This window comes from Vulpes lagopus, chromosome 2, assembly GCF_018345385.1.
Source record: "Vulpes lagopus strain Blue_001 chromosome 2, ASM1834538v1, whole genome shotgun sequence".
Taxonomy (NCBI): Eukaryota; Metazoa; Chordata; class Mammalia; order Carnivora; family Canidae; genus Vulpes; species Vulpes lagopus.
This window is the reverse complement of record NC_054825.1, coordinates 53,385,364-53,402,901: the sequence shown is the minus strand read 5'-3', so window position 1 is coordinate 53,402,901 and position 17,538 is coordinate 53,385,364. Positions and strand designations below refer to the sequence as shown.

General features: G+C 37.4%; 1 protein-coding gene across 6 annotated transcripts in view; it reads right to left on the bottom strand.

The window, feature by feature from the left end:
* Positions 1–17,538, bottom strand: part of HERC1 (HECT and RLD domain containing E3 ubiquitin protein ligase family member 1) — a 189,982-nt gene that overhangs the window by 159,557 nt on the left and 12,887 nt on the right. The window contains exon 2 of one of the 6 annotated variants that reach the window (XM_041739213.1): positions 15,400–15,498. The exons of the other annotated variants lie outside the window; for them this stretch is intronic. The gene's annotated coding sequence lies outside the window, so the exon portion shown is untranslated. The remainder of the gene's footprint in view (positions 1–15,399; positions 15,499–17,538) is intronic. 6 annotated transcript variants of the gene reach the window in all.

Sequence of the window (17,538 nt, the reverse complement as noted above, 5' to 3'; positions counted from 1 at the left end):
AAAAAAAAAAAAAGAAAACTACATAACACTCCTGAAAAAAAAATGAATGTTAGGAAATATTCTTTACACTAATGAATAGGTTTAATATTTTTTAAATAAAAAGTTCATAAAGTCTGTTTAAAAGGGTAAAAATGGGACGCCTGGGTGGCTCAGCACTTGAGTGTCTGCCTTTGGCTCAGGGCATGATCCTGGAATTCCGGATCAAGTCCAACATTAGGTTCCCTGAGGGGAGCCTGCTTCTCCCTCTGCCTATGTCTCTGCCTCTCTCTGTGTGTCTTTCATGAATAAATAAATAAATCTTTAAAAAATAAAATAAAAAATAAAAGGGTTAAAATATTAAATTTTTTTCAGAAGCTTTTCAATAGTTTTATTCTAAAGAACAAAATCTCTCCAAGGTTGCAAAGGTCAAGAACTGACCTCTCTCCCCCACTCTCCCTTCTATAAACTATAACTGAGATGTTTAACTCCTGGAAGGAATAATGCTCCTTCCTTTCCATTGCAGGACCTTTGCACATGAAGTTCCCTCTACTTAGAGCCTGCCTTCTCCATTCCATCTTCTTTCACCAAGCTAATGTCTAGTCACAAGATAAGATCTCAGTTTTAACAGCAATACAGAGATATACTGGGTACTCAGTAACTGCTAGTTGAATTAAGTGTGACTTACTCAGGGAAGCCACCCCTGACTGAACCCATATGAGATCAGGTTCCTCTTCTAAAATGTTCACACAGTACCCAAAACTAACCATCTCACATTTTTCAGTTTGCAATTATGTACTATTTGTGTGCTTATGTGTTTAGTGTCTTCTCATACTAGTTGATAAAGTCATGCGGGCAAAGATAGCCCCAGCACTCAGCAAAGGTAAAGCACATAGAGGGATCTCAATAAGTACTTGCTGAACTGTACTGAGCAATTTGCATCTATGTAGTTCATTATTCACATGGAATCTAATTTAAACCCAGATATTATCTTATTCTGAGCTGACAGATAATGGAAGCACTTTCAAAGAACTGATTCCAAGTGTGGAAGTACAGTACCACAGACCACATGAATTCCATCTTCAGTCCATTTCTGTCTCCTCTTCTCACTGTACATAATTCCAGCTACTTCCAAGGCTTTCATCTACCCTTCATATGCTAATAAGTCTAGTCCAAATTTTCTCTCCTGAGCTCCAAACCTGAATATCCACTGCTAACATGATACACCAAGATGTTCCAAAGGAATCTTAAATTCAACATGCTAAAAATTGAACTTGGTATTCACCACCACCTCCCCTGCCACATCCACATCCATAAATAAATTTATAAGGCTCTAAACTGATGAATTTAGAGATTCATAAAAGACAGACATCAATACTTATCAAGAGTATTAATCAAGGAAGTGCAAGAAGGATAGCTCAACTGGAAAGTTCTGCAACTGAAAATTAAGTGCATACTGTGATCCAGCTTTCCCCACTCTGCCCCAAGTGATTCTGTTCTAGAGGGCTTCATGAGGCTGACTGATTTGGGCTCTCATTAAACCATACAAATTTTCAATGTTCAGTTGCACAAAATTAAACAGCTGATAAAAAGGAAAAAGCTTTTTTTTTTTTGTTATTATCCCTGTTTAGAAAGTGAGTACACTTAGAAAAGGAAGAGACTTGCTGAGTTTGCTGGCAAATTGTTTTGCTACATCAATAATGAGAACTAGTCAAATAAACCAGGAAGCAGACCTGCTTATTCAGCAAGTAAAGCACTATAGACAAAATCAAATCAAACTAATGGATTTTAGCTTGTATTCAAGAACCACCAATTCACAATCCTGATGAACTAGCTAAACACTGGCAAAGAAAAACTGCTGTTGTCTTGTTTTGTTTTGTTTAATTTACAGTAATGATTTATACCACTAAAAGCCAATTGTTCTTTTTTCCACTCATGGTCCAACGCACAAATCCAAATTTAATTATACACATAAATTACCAAATTCACCACTGAAAAGTGGGGCTGGAAAAGTGACCAAAGGACTGGAAGAGAAACCAAATAACACTATCACAATCTTTCTAAACTGAAATAAATGAAGCAAGCTGAAGGATTTGAACACAGAGATAGACTAAATAGTACCTACAAGTGAATTTGTCAAATTGTGAAGCTTTAGAACACTCTCCAGGGAACAGAGCAGTAACAGGAGCTAACATTCACTGAGCACACAGCACTGTGCTAAACCCTTTACATGTATTACCTTATTCAATCTCAGAACAATTCTATGAAATAAGTACTCTTATTATTCTTATTTGCCAGGAAAGGAAAAGGAAACACAGAAAAGTGAAATATAGTTTGCCCAAGGTCACCCTGACAATAACTGATAGAGTAAGGATTCAAGCCAGAGCAGTCTGACCATGCTGCTTATCACTATCACTTGTTCTAGATCACTCTAAATTTTATTTTATTTTTTTAAAGATTTACTTATTTATTTCTTCATGAAAGACACAGAGAGAGAGAGAGGCAGAGACATAGGCAGAGGGAGAAGCAGGCTCCTTGCAGGAACCCAATGTGGAACTTGATCCCAGAACTCCGGGATAACAACCTGAGCCAAAGGCAGACGCTCAACCGCTGAGCCACCCAGGATCCCAGTCACTCTCAATTTTAAAAAATTAACAACCTCAGGGGCAGCCCTGGTGGCTCAGTGGTTTAGCACCGCCTTCAGTCTGGGGTGTGATCCTGGAGATCCGGGATCAAGTCCCACGTCAGGCTCCTTGCGTGGAGCCTGCTTCTCCCTCTGCCTGTGTCTCTGCCTCTCTCATTCTCTGTGTCTCTCATGAATAAATAAGTAAAATCTTAAAAAAAAAAAAAATTAACAACCTCAGAAGGTTTGAATCTACCAGTTGCCAATTCAGTTCGTTTTCTGTCCTGTTGCTATGATAAAAACCATTCCTCCTAGCTATCTCTCAAGATCACTAAGTCATTAAATCCCAATTGGGTAACAACAACAAAATAATTTTCAAAGTCCTGATCAGAAATTTGCATAATAGAAATGCAAAGGACTGAGAATAGCAAGACAATTTTGAAAGGGAACAAAACTGAGGAATTTCCATTATGTGACTGTAAGGATTATTATAAAGCTACAGTAATCAAGCCATGTGTATTGGCAAGAGGGAGATCAACAGAACAGAAATGAAAGTCCAGAAACAGCCCCACACATATATAGCCAATTAAATTCTAACTAAAGTGCCAAGGCAGTTTATGGGGAAAGGGTAACTTTCCACAAAGGGTCCTAGAACAAATGGATATACATATGGGGAAAAAAAAATGAACCTCACCCCTAATTTCACACCATATACAAAAATCAACTCAAACTGATTCATAGACCTAAATGTAAGAGCTAAAACCATAAAAAAAATCTCTAAAAGAAGAGCACCTGGGTGGCTTACTCAGTTAAGTGACTGACTCCTGATTTCAGCTCAGGTCATGATCTCGGGGTCCTGAGACTGAGCCTCGTGTCAGGCTCTGTGCTGGGCATGGAACCTGCTTAGGTTCTCTCTCCCCCTCCCCCCTGCTCTCACACACAAGTGTGCAGTCTATCTCTGAGCAAGCACGCGCGCGGGGGGGGGGGGGGGGGGTGTGGATCTCCAGAAGAAAACACAGGAAAAAAATCTTAACAACCCTGGATTAGGCAAATACTTCTTAAATAGGACTCAAAAATCAATACATTATACTCCATCAAAATTAAAAAGTTTTGCTCTTCAAAAAGCACTGTTATGAAAATGAAAAGGCAAACTCCAAACTGAAAGAAATTATTTGCAAAACATATTTATATACAGAATACCTAAAAAGAATTCTTAAAACACATTAATACAAAAACATATTTTTAAATAGACAAAATATCTGAACAGATATTTCACCAAAGATATGTAAGTGGCTAAATAAGCACAAAAAGGGATGTCCAACATTTTTCATTAGAAAAATACAAATTAAAACTATAGTGATACTATGACCAATGCACTAAAGTGGCTAAATTTAAAGAAACAGACAGTATCAATCATGTATGGATGAGGATGTACAACTTAAACTCTCATAAATTGCTGGTGGTAATGTAAAATGGAAAACTGTTTGGTAGTTTATTATAAAATTAAACATAATTGGGACGCCTCCATGGCTCAGCAGTTGAGCATCTTGCCTTCAGCTCAGGGCATGATCCCAGGGGTCCCAGGATTGAGTCCTACATTGGGCTCCCTGCGGGGGGCCTGCTTCTCCCTCTGCCTGTGTCTCTGCCTCTCTGTGTCTCTCATGAATAGATAAAGTCTTTTTAAAAAATTAAATTAAATTAAATTAAACAGGCAGCCCCGGTGGCTCAGCGGTTTAGTGCCGCCTGCAGCCCGGGGTGTGATCCTGGAGATCCGGGATCGCGTCCCATATCGGGCTCCCTGCATGGAGCCTGCTTCTCCCCTGCCTGTGTCTCTGCCTCTCTCTCTCTCTCTCTCTCTCTATGTCTATCATAAAAACATAAATAAATCTTTTTTAAAAAAAAAAAAAAGAAGAAGTCAATGGCTCTACCATTTCCTATGAAATTGGATACAAACCATTATTATGTGCTTCAGTCCATCCAGAGGGAGCCAAGTTTGCCTTGCAATTTCATCTTCCACAACTTCCCTAAATACATCCCAATCCTGAAAAAGCTAAACGCTTCCAACTTCTGTGCTTTTGTTTATGCTACTCCTTGTAACTGACTGTCCTTATCTATCTAATCTTTACCCATCACGATCCATACTTCTCCTTCAAAGGTCTGTCTCAAAGGTCACTTGCTCTATGAAGACTTTCATGTTTTAATTACTTTATTCACAAACAAAGAATTCATCACTTCCTCCTCTAAACTCTCATAACACTTTGCTTACACTTACTACAACACCTGTCACCCTCTACCTAATTTATTTTTTGTGCACTTGTCTTCATTACCACTGACACATTCATTCTAGAACCAGATTTAAGCTCTTCAAAACTGGTATTCTGTATTGTCCCTCTTTTGTCTGTTTAAGCCACTGGCATCCTACCTTTCTTGTTGCAGAGACTCGGGAACTCTCTGTAATAGATGAATTCTGATCTAATAAGTCTAAAAAATAATAATAACAATAAAAAATTTAAAATAAATAAATAAGTCTACCAAAAATTATTTTTAAGTACACAGTTCACAAAAAAAATAAAAAATAAAAAAATAAAGTACACAGTTCATTGGGGACTATACGAATAAACCATGTAAGAGACTGGATTCTGTCTTTTTAAATTGAAACTTTGCCTCGAGAGAGATTTTTTTTTTAAGAAGACCCTAAAAATCCACTAAACCAAATCTTCCTACAAGAGCATTTTCAGCATAACATTCCTCATGTATACATGTACAGTAATTTAAAATGGGTTCTGGGCTAGGCATTCTGTTTGATTCCAGTCTCCTTAATCTCTATCCTTCTATGATCTGCTTTATGCCTTTCGAGCCTGACCTCTAAGATTACACTAAGCTCCCCTGATTTCTAGGTGGGTTAGGCCAATTAGAGGCACTACAAGGAAATCAGAGAATGAGAAGAAAAATAAAGAGTAGTCCGTATTTCCCTGGCTCCTTTCCCACCTCAGAACCCTTTCCTCTATGGCCACAGGTGCTATCATCCACTGGCTTGGCTTTCATTGTTTCAACTCTTATCAGGCTTCAGTCTTCCTCTTCTTGACCCCATTGGCTTAAAAGTATCGATGGCTTCCAGATAATGTTGGTTCTTGGGAGCTTCACGATCCCTTGCCCAAACATCTATAACTAGTCTATTTCCTGCCAGAGTCCTGAGTGATATAGGTCCCTGGCTTAAAATTCCTGACTCTGCTTCCCAAGACTTAAAATCTACTGTTCCCTCCAACCTATCAAATCCTAACCATCCCATGCTCCACAGAAGCCCTCTGCTCTACTCAGGCAGGCATCCCTCCCAATCATTACCATCACTAAATTGGAATGTATTCATCTCTACCTCTGCTCCCTTACTCATGTTGCTGCCCCGTAGAATCCCCACCCTTTCTCGCTACCTAACAAATCCTATACTTCCCTCTGGTACTAATTCAGATCCTACCACCACCACACCCCTCCACACACAATTAAACCTGTTCTAACAACCTTAATCCAACACTCTCTTTTCCATGTTGGAATCTCCATGTCTTTTACATAAAAGTACTTTGAAAACTGTAAAAATAAATGGTAAGTATTGCATTGCATAGTCTCTAGTTGTCCACCACATTTCCACCAAAGGTAAATAATTTGAACTATTTTAAGTTCCTTCTTTTGTGTTTCATCATGGTAGTATAACATTAGAAATATAGTAATTCTCATTGACAAAATGCAATAAACAAAAATACAGGGACGCCTGGGTGGCTCAGCAGTTGAGGGTCTGCCTTCGGCTCAGGGCATGATCCCAGGATCTGAGATCGAGTCCCTGTGAGGAGCCTGCTTCTCCCTCTACGTCTCTGCCTCTATCTCTCTGTGTCTCTCATCAATAAATAAATAAATCTTAAAAAAAATTAAAAAAAAAACAAAATAAAAATACATCACTACAATGTTCTAGTACAAAAAGTTTGAGATAACTAGCTATAAGCAAATTAACTATGTATTTAATGATCTGCTTTCAATGTAATGATTTTAAACTATGGCTGCTAGCGACCTTGGGTAGTTTTTAGAAGATCAATGCACTTTTATATGAAAAAGCCTGGGTGGCTCAGAGGTTGAACGTCTGCCTGTGCCTCAGGGTGTGATCCCAGAGTCCCAGAATCGAGTCCCACATCGGGCTCCCTGAATGGAGCCTCCTTCTCCCTCTGCCTGTGTCTCTGCCTCTCTCTGTCTCTCATGAATAAATAAGTAAAATTTTTTAAATAAATAAATAAGAAAAAGGAACAAAAGGGTAAAGCAAGTTATGCCATTGGCCAAGTTCAACAAGCTGTTGTACAAATAGATAAAATTAGTCCAGAAATACAAAGACAAATCAGCACATGCAGGATACCTTAATTTGTTGCTTATTAGTGGCCATGAACCAGAGAATACACTTCAACGATAATAGATTTTTGAGAGGCATGAAGAGGCCAATGGTCTTCATCATATATTGTTTGTAGAAAAAAGTCTCCCCCTTCTTTAGAGCCATCAATTTGCTGGCATCTAAAGACTAAGTCATGTCAATCATACCATCTTTTGGTAAATTCATCCTCACTGAATTCCCAATGACATATCCAATTTAAACTTAAATAACTCATTCTTGGAATGCCTGGATGGCTCAGTGGTTGAGCATCTGCCTTCGGCTCAGGCTCAGGCCCTGATCCTGGGGTCCTGGGATCGAGTCCTACATCAGGCTCCCTGGGGTAGCCTGCTTCTCCCTCTACCTGTATCTCCGCCTCTGTCTCTCTCACTCTCTGTCTCTCATGAATAAATAAATAAAATCTTTAAAAAAAACAAAACTCGTTATGAGGCTTCCTAAAATAAAAAATGGAGACATAGCTAAAATGCAAGAAAAAGGTACTATGGCTAGCTCCTCATACAATCTCAGAATACGTGAATATGATTTTGAGGAGAAAAAAACTTAAAAGACTATATGAAAGCTCTAATGGGGGGATCCCTGGGTGGCGCAGCGGTTTGGCGCCTGCCTTTGGCCCAGGGCGCGATCCTGGAGACCCGGGATCGAATCCCACGTCGGGCTCCCGGTGCATGGAGCCTGCTTCTCCCTCTGCCTGTGACTCTGCCTCTCATTAATAAATAAATAAATAAAATCAAAAAAAAAAAAAAAAAAAAGAAAGCTCTAATGGTATCAAAAGATATGGGGGGGGGGGGAAGACTTAGTAGTACCAAATGCTAGAAGGCTTCAAAGTAATTTTTCTATCTCTTCATCCAAAAAGAAAACAAAGAGATGTACACATTAAAAAATAAAAAAAACCTCTGTAACTATATGCTAATTTTAACAAAGGTGTTTCAATTTATTACTACTAGGAACTTGACAAAATGTGCAAATTTCTCCATAGTTGGAAGGTCCATTACATACAAAGCACAGGGCTCCTAACGGACTCAGAACCCAAAAGAGAATAAAGATACATAAAGAATTATAGTACAACATGACAACACTGCATAACAAAATTACCCAGCAGGAGCTATGGATAATACTAAGGGAATGAAGAGAAGGAAGGAGTAGCCAGGACACAACAGAAACCCTAAAAGTTAAAAAAAAAAAAAAAAAAAAGAAACCCTAAAAGTTGAGTTGAGACATGAGAGCCTAAAATAAAAGAGCAATTAGGTATCTGGCTTATGAAAAGATTAATTTTAGGATACTGAGACTAGGCTCAGTCAACATTTTCACATTGCAGTTTTAATTAAAAAATAAGGCATTGGGATCCCTGGGTGGCGCAGCGGTTTGGCGCCTGCCTTTGGCCCAGGGCGCGATCCTGGAGACCCAGGATCGAATCCCACGTCAGGCTCCCGGTGCATGGAGCCTGCTTCTCCCTCTGCCTGTGTCTCTGCCTCTCTCTCTCTCTGTGTGTGACTATCATAAATAAATAAAAATTAAAAAAAAAAAAATAAGGCATTGCCTAAACTAAGGATATCCTATTCATTGCAGCCTTGTTCAGAAGAGCAAAAAGAAAAAAAAAAGGTAAAAAAACGAAAAAGGGAAACAACCTGAAGTCCACCAATAATAAAACTGGTTAAATGAATTATATACAAATACTAGGATCCAAGGTAATCATCAAAATGAATGAGGAAGATCTATAATTATCTGGAATGTGTTAAACTGGAATAACTATGATACATTAAGTTAAAAAATACATTAATATGTAGACCAAGCAAATCCACTCCTAGGTATGTCTTCAAAGAAACTGAAAGCAGGGACTCAAATAGGTAATTTGTATACTCATATTCATAGCAGCATTATTCACAGTAGCCCAAAGGCAGAAACAACCCAAATGTCCATCAATACATGAACAGATAAACAAAACATATGTGTGTGTGTCTGTGTGTGTGTATATATATATACACACACACACACACAATGGAATATTACCCAGTCATAAAAAGAAATGAAATTTTGATGTATGTTACAACATGAGTGGACCCTGAAAGTACTATATTTAGTGAAATAAGCCAGACACAGAAGAACAAATTTATGATTCCCTTTTAGGAGGTACCAAGGAGGGCAGCCCAAGTGGCTTAGCGGTTTAATGCCGCCTTCAGCCCAGGGCGTGATCCTGGAGACCTGGGATCGAGTCCCACATCAGGCTCCCTGTAGGGAGCCTGCTTCTCCCTCTGCCTGTGTCTCTGCCCTCTCTCTCTCTCTCTCTCTCTCTCTCTCTCTGTGTGTGTGTGTGTGTGTCTCATGAATGAATAAATTAAAAAATCTTTAAAAAAAAAAAAAAAAGGAGACACCAAAGATAGGGAAATTCATAGAGAAAGTACCAAAGAGGGTACAGAGGCTGTGGGGGAGAGGAAGAAGGAATTATTATTTAATGGTACAGAGTTTTTATTGGGGATGATAAAAAGTTTTGGATATAGATAGTAGTGATGGTTACAAACATTGTAAACACATTTAATGCCAGTGAACTGTACACTTCACAAATGGTTTAAATGATAAAGATGTTATTCTACTATAATAAAAAAAAAAAGAGGTAGAACACTATGTAGTATCTACCATTTGTGTAAAAGAAATAAAAATCAGGGAATATAAATGAATACATGACTGGAGCTGTTTAGAACTTCTGAAAAGATACACAAAGAAACTGGCAACAGTTCCAGAAAAAAATTGGAAAGTGGAAATGGGAGATAAGCATTCTGCTGTGACCTCCTTTGTACCATGTGAGTTTCTTACTATGTGCATATATAAGAATTTATTTTAAAAAAATAGAAGAATTATCTGTGGAAGGATAATCTTCCCACGGATGCCAAGACCACTGGAAAAGGTTATGGGAGAAAAGATTTTCACGCAATCTCAAAATACCACCCCTAGATTACTTACTAGTTACAAAGGGGAAAGAAAAAATGTGCATTTACAATGAAGTGATCTAGTAATAGTTACCACCTTAAGATAAGTAATCAAATTTAGTATCACCTAAAATGGCAATAAGTGCCTCCTAAGGTAATATAAAAAGTACACAGCACCTATATAGTGTTCGTACAGTAAATGTTTAACCTGAATATACAATCTTAAAGAAAAAAATCAGCAAATTCAGATTGCAGGACACATATAGACAAATGGCCTAGATTCTTCAATAAAGTTAATGTCACTTGAAAGGTGGGGGGCATAGGATTGTTCTAGATTAAAAGAGACTAAAGAGAAATAAAACCCGAAAGCAATATATCAATGTGATTGGATCTGAAATCAGAAAAAAAAAAAAGTTATAAAAGATATGATGGAAACAACTAGAAAACTTTAAATATAGACACTGCATATCAGATGATAATGAATTCATGTTATTTTCCTTAGGAGTGACAAAGGTATGAAGCTGTGTTGAAAAATGTCCTTATTTTTAAGAGACATACACTTGAAGTATATAAAGGGGAAGTATCTGGTAATTACAACTTATTCTCTCTTAAAGCAAAGTATAGGGGATCCCTGGGTGGCTCAGCGGTTTAGTGCCTGCCTTTGGCCCAGGGCACGATCCTGGAGTCCCGGGATCGAGTCCCACATCGGGCTCCCAGAGGGAGCCTGCTTATCCCTCCTCCTGTGTCTCTGCCTTTCTCTCTCTCTCTGTCTATCATAAATAAATAAATCTTTAAAAAAATAAATAAAGCAAAGTATATGTACACCTGTGTTTAAAGAAAAGAGAAAAAGCAACTGCAGCAAACTGGTACAATTTTTGAAATGAGGTGAAAAGTATATAGGTGTTTATTGTACTATTCTTTAACTTTTCAATAGATTTAAGAAATTTTCAAAATAAAAGTTTGGGGAGGAATGAATCAGGAACAGCTGAGCCCCAGTGATGTAAAGAAGAAAAAAAGATTATCTTTTACAATAAAAATATACGTAAGAGTTAAATGATATTTCTCCATAATTAACCATGTCCTTCCTAATGGAGTATACGTAATAAACTCATTTATTTCCAAGAATATCTGTAGTAAACAAATCTCATTTTTAATCTCCTTGCTACATAAATCATTTTCCTTTAAGTAATTACAGTGATATCATCTCTATAAATTCAAGAGTTAGATTTGTAAATCTTACTCAAAAAGCAGAAAAAAAACTCCCATAAATATCAACACTAAGTTGCCTATTTTTCCTGCAAGGAAAATAAAAGCCAGACAGAAGATGACAAGTTTACTTCAGTGTGTGCTTTATACAAACCACACAAAAGGAAGCTAAAAGGCAGGGAATAGCTTGGGTTCAAAAAAAAGAAGGCAGAACTTTCCATCTCTTAAATCTTCAAACCACATCTTCATGGTTTTAAAACAGTATTAATTCCTGTATCAGAAAACATCTAGGCAAATCTCTATTACAACGTGATTGGATGTAAATTATAGCAGGGAAAATCCACGTAACAAAACTGATTTAGAAATTAATTTAGCGGGGGATCCCTGGGTGGCTCAGCGGTTTAGCGCCTGCCTTTGGCCCAGGGTGTGGTCCTGGGGGGTCCTGGGATCAAGTCCCACATCAGGCTCCCTGCAGTGGGCCTGCTTTTCCCTCTGCCTGTGTCTCGACCTGTGTGTGTGTGTGTGTGTGTGTGTGTGTGTGTGTGTGTGTCTGCGTGTCTCATGAATAAATAAATAAAATCTTTAAAAAAAAGAAATTAATTTAGCTATCTGAATATGTGCTCTGTCTTGAGAATTCACTTATGAACAAAACAATGAAGTCACACTATGAAGACCTGACTCAGAGGGAAATGGGAAGCTTTGTCTTGTTTGCTCATCTTAAATCCTCCCTCCCTCCTAAAAATCTCTCAGGTTGAGAGAAAATAGAATTTGAAAATAAATCCATCACTGTGGAACTAATCTAGCTGTATGCTTATTATATGTACACTTTGAATTTATATTATATTTTGATTAAAAGTTTTTTTAAAGATTTTATTTATTTATTCATGAGAGACGGGGGGGGGGGGGGGGGGTGGAGGGCAGAGACAAAGACAGAGGGAGAAGCAGGCTCCATGTAGGGAGCCCGACGTGGGACTCAATCCCAGGTGTCCAGGATCACACCTCGGGCTGAAGGTGGCGCTAAACCACTGAGCCACCGGGTCTGCCCTGATTAAAAGTTTTTAAAACATTTTTTAAAGGGAAAAAAATTTTAATGAAATACCTAGGCTCAAGTCTAACGAAACACATAAACGACCTACATGCTGAAAATTATAAGACACATGAAAAAAATCAAACGAGATTTAAATAAATGGAGACATGCTATGTTTCTAGATTGGTAGGCTATATTTAAAAAAAAAAAATCGTTCTCCTCCAAATTGATCTGCAGATTTAATGCAATACTGTAGATAAACTTAGGTTTTTTTTTAGATTTTACTTTTTAATTTTTTTATGTTATCTCTACCCTCAATGTGGGCATGAATTCACAACCCAAGATCAAGAGTCTCATGCTCAAAATAAAAAAAATTAAAAAATTAAAAAATTAAAGAGTCTCATGCTCTACCAACTGAGTCAGCCAGCCACCTCTAGACAAGTTGATTTTAAAATTTATATAGAAAGGAAAAAGTTCTAGCATGGCTAAAATTGTAAGCCTTACCATCAACTTACAACCAACAAGAAAATTCTGAGACATGTAAACAAAATATAACCAACCCAATCCTCAGAAAGAAAAATATCTTTAAAATAAGACCACTCTCAAAATCTGCTTGGGCAAAATTTGCCTTGTCTGCTTGGACAAAGCAAATTACTAGATACATTCAATAATACAGAAAGCAAGAATGCTGAAGAATTGACTTCAAGTACAAAAATCTGGGCAGCCCGGGTGGCTCAGCGGTTTAGCACCACCTTCGGCCCAGGGCGTGATCCTAGAGACTCAGGATCGAGTACCACGTCGGGCTTCCGGCATGGAGCCTGCTTCTCCCTCTGCCTGTGTCTTTGCCTCTCTCTATCTCTATATCTCTCATGAATAAATAAATAAAATCTTTAAAAAATAAAAAAGGAACAAAAATCTATTCCACAACTAAGTTCCTTTCCTCTCCCTACCATTCCAAAAGTACAGATAATCAGAGATGGTTATAGACATACCCACTCATACACACTTAAGAGTTCATACAATACAATGTTCCAAAAGAGCCATACTTTATTCTTTTTTATGATTTTATTAATTTATTTATGAGACACACAGAGAAAGAGGCAGAAACACAGGCAGAGGGATCACACCTTGAGCCGAAGGCAGACGCTCAACCACTGAAGCACCCAGGTGTCCCTAGCCATACTTTATTCTTTTTTTTTTTATTTTATTTATTTATTCATGAGAGACACCCAGAAAGAGAGAGAGACAGAGACAGAGACACAGGCAGAGAGAGAAGCAGGCTCCATGCAAGGAGCCTGATGCGGGACTCCATCCCGGGACTTCAGGATCACACCCTGGGCTGAAGGTAGGCGCTAAAACACTGAGCCACCCGGGGATCCCCCCATACTTTATTCTTAATGTCTATCTAAACATTAAGGTCTGAGTTACTTATCTTTTGATCTAGTAATGTGAAAATAAGTTTTTTTCCAAAAGTCTACAATAAAATGAAGCTTTATACTATTTATTGCCTCCATAAATTAACCTACTCCCACACAGGGATTCACCTTGCCTTTACTAACAGGTCAGCTATTAAAGTATATGTGTGGTGTAACTGTACATCCCAGTTTGCCGAAGATATTCCCATTTTATGCCAGTCATCCTGCATGTACCCTTTTACTATGGTAGAGGCAAAAGACCAAGTACCTATGGACAGTCTCTTTTAAGAATTCAGTATTTCAGGGCAGCCCTGGTGGTGCAGCGGTTTGGCACGGCCTGTAGCCTGGGGTATGATCCTGGAGACCCAGGATCAAGTCCCACATTGGGCTCCCTGCATGGAGCCTGTTTCTCCCTCTGCCTGTGTCTCTGCCTCTCTCTCTCTGTGTCTATGAATAAATAAATAAAATGTTTAAAAAAAAAAAAAGAATTCAGTATTTCAGGTTATAAAACAATATGTATAGAATTTTGAAAAAAAACTCCCTATACATACAAATAGATCTAGAAAAACATCTGGAGAATTACACTTTAGTTTTTAACAGTGGTTAATCTGCATAGTTGAACAGGTTTTACCTTTCACTTTATATTTCCTTATACTATCTAAAAAAAAATCAATATTTTTTACAATAGCATTTATGTATTACCTTTCACACTCAGAAGGGAATCATTTTTTTAAAAGATTTTATTTATTTATTCATGAGAGAGAGAGGCAGAGACACAGGCAGAGGAAGAAGCAGGCTCCATGCAGGGAGCCCAACGTGGGACTCAATCCTGGGACTCCAGGATCATGCCCTGGGACGAAGGCAGGCACTAAACCACTGAGCCACCCAGGGACCTCAAGAAGGGAATAATTTTCACTTGCTAAAATGTATCTTTCTTTCTGATCCAAATCCTCATCTCATTTCAAAAGCACACTCTACTCATCAATATATTTTATTTATCAAGAACTGAGGCAATGTGATATATATATATATGTACATATGTAAGCACACATGCACACACATATATAAATATATGTATTATATGTGTATATATATATGTATTACATACACAATGTAGAACATTTTTGCTTTTATGATGCAGAAAATCTAAATTCGAGAACCAGTCTTGCTGTGGAAAATATAGTACCTATGCAGCTTTCAGATTTGTTTAGAGAATCAAATGAGAATCCATGTGAAAGTATTTTAATACAATATACTAATACATGATTATTCCTATAAGCACATGAACAAACTATGCAAACTCAGATTTTTTTTTAAGATTTTATTTATTCATAAGACACACAGAGAGAAAGGCAGACACAAAGGCAGAGGGAGAAGTAGGCTCCCTGCGAGGAGTCTGATGCAGGACTCGATCCCAGAACCCCAGGACCATGACCTGAGTCAAAGTCAGACACTCAACCACTGAGCTACCCATGTGCCCCTAAACTCAGATTTCATATATAAAGATGGTCTTATTAAGGAAGTTCCAGGGGGATCCCTGGGTGGCTCAGTGGTTTAGCGCCTGCTTTCGGCCCAGAATGTGATCCTGGAGTCCGGGGATCGGGGATGAAGTCCCATACTGGGCTCCCTTCATGGAGTCTGCTTCTCCCTCTGCCTGTGTTTCTGCCTCTCTCTGTGTGTCTCTCATGAATAAATAAATAAATAAAATCTTTTTAAAAAGCGGGGGGGAGTTCCAATTCCCTTCTAGTATTAACAGTATCCTCTTAACTTTCTAACCGGCAACTACTCTACCTCTTCAGGAGGTATACCTTTTTATGGATAATCATTCCCAGGTTTCCATGTTTTATCTTCACTAGGACAGAACCAGCTCTCCACATTCCACATTCTTTTCTTATGGCCCTGATTGCCTGAAAGTGAAAAAAAATATGTCTGATCCCTCCAAACAGATGTTAAAATCTCCTTTTAATCTTACTTATATTTTATGATCTGCCGTATGTTGCAATGTAGAGTAGTGGCTAGGCACATGAACTCTGAAGCCAGACTGCCTAGGTTCAGAACGAGGCTCTGCTGTGTCACCAACTCTGTAATGTAACCTTGAACGATTTATTTAATCTCCCTGTGCCTCTTTATGTACACCTGTACATAAAGTTGTAAACAACTATAAAAAACAGTGCCTGACTTATAGTAAATATTATATATGACTTAAGTCCTTTTCTAATACTACTTCTCTAACAGTATAATTCTTATAAGCTAAGATGAAACAAGCAACCAACATATGTCTCTTGCTTTTTTCTCACTGAAAAATGTCTTATTTACCTATCAAAATGTCTCCACCAACTGTAGCGAAGTCATACATACTCATCATCATCAGCCATTTTTCTTTATTCTTTGTTCAAATCCTCTAGGCCAACATTTCCCAAAATGTTTCCTTTAAGAAAATTTGTTTCACTGGTTCTTCAAGATGTTATGAGGCAGAAAAAAAGGTTCAGTGATGAAATAAATTTGCAAAAGGCTATGTTAATATTAAACAGGTTTCTTTTACATATTAATATGAACTATTACATTCCAAAAGAGCATAATAAAGTGCACAATGTTCACCAAGTTTATTTGGTCCCAAAACACTTTTATCAAGGAGCCGCATTAGGAAATGCTGCTGCTCTAGTTCTTTATAACCTTTAATATAAAATATTCTATTATGTAAACTCAACATATTTAAAATCTAATTCAAACATACGGCCTGTTCCCAAATTCCTGCTGAGAAACCTGGCTCAAGAAACAGTAACTGCTGCCCTGCACAAATCACTTTTGAAATTTCTGAATATGAACATTGACCTCTAAAAAGAACAAACACCAATGGCCAGCTAGCTACACATGCTAAGTCACAAGATATCATCTCATGATGGCATGTTAACTTATTTATTGGTCAAACATCTTTTAAACAAAGTCTAATTATTCAATATTCCTAAGTAGCCTCTGAATTTTCAATAATAAGGCCTTGCATTCTTCTCTTAAAGGAATCCCAACATTGAACCTTGTCAATCATCCCAGAACCAGTTCAGGCATAAATACAATGCCCTAAATATACAATCTACATTGTGGAAGAACTAGCCAAAAGAACATCGCTTAATATATGAAAAAGAAACAATACAATTTAATTATTTTGCAATCCCTGATGAATTAATAAATCTAAACAATGATCATCAATAGCTGCTAACATCCAGAGATAACAAGACCTTATGTACTTCCTGAAATACAAACCACTCCTATCAAGTACTCCTACAATGAGAACAAAAATCTGACAAATTTATCAATTTACAGGAAATTCAGCAAACAGAATGACATGTTAAATGGCATTACAGAAATGCAATCAGAAAAATGAAAATATGGGAAGCTTCTCAGAGCAAACAACTGAGTCTCTTTTAACAAAAAGCTTTAAGAAAGGAAAAAAAAAAGATGGAGGAAGAGTCTAAAAGATTAAGTGATTTAAAAAGCATGACAATTGTAACATGTGACTTTATTGTGGTCCCACTTCAAGCAAAAAAAAAAAACTATATATGTGTACATATATATGTATAAAACAATCAGAAAAATATGAAACCTGATTACATATTTGGTGTGATATTAAGAACTTGCTATAAATTTATTTTGGTATGATATGGTATTTTGTTTATTTTATGAAAAGAGAAAGACTCTTTTAGAAATCAAAACTGAAATATCTGAAATTACAAATTAAATATGTCTATGTCTAGGATTTGGTTCAAAAGAGTCCAGGGATTGGGGGTGGGGGTAGAAATAGAGAGGAAACAAGACTGCCTATAATTCTTGAAGCTCAATTATGAGTACATGCGAGCTCGTTATACTATTCTGTTTTATATTAACATCTTTAAAATACTTTGTAATAAAATGTTGTTGTTTTTTTTTTTTTTAAATGCTGTCTGGGAATTAAA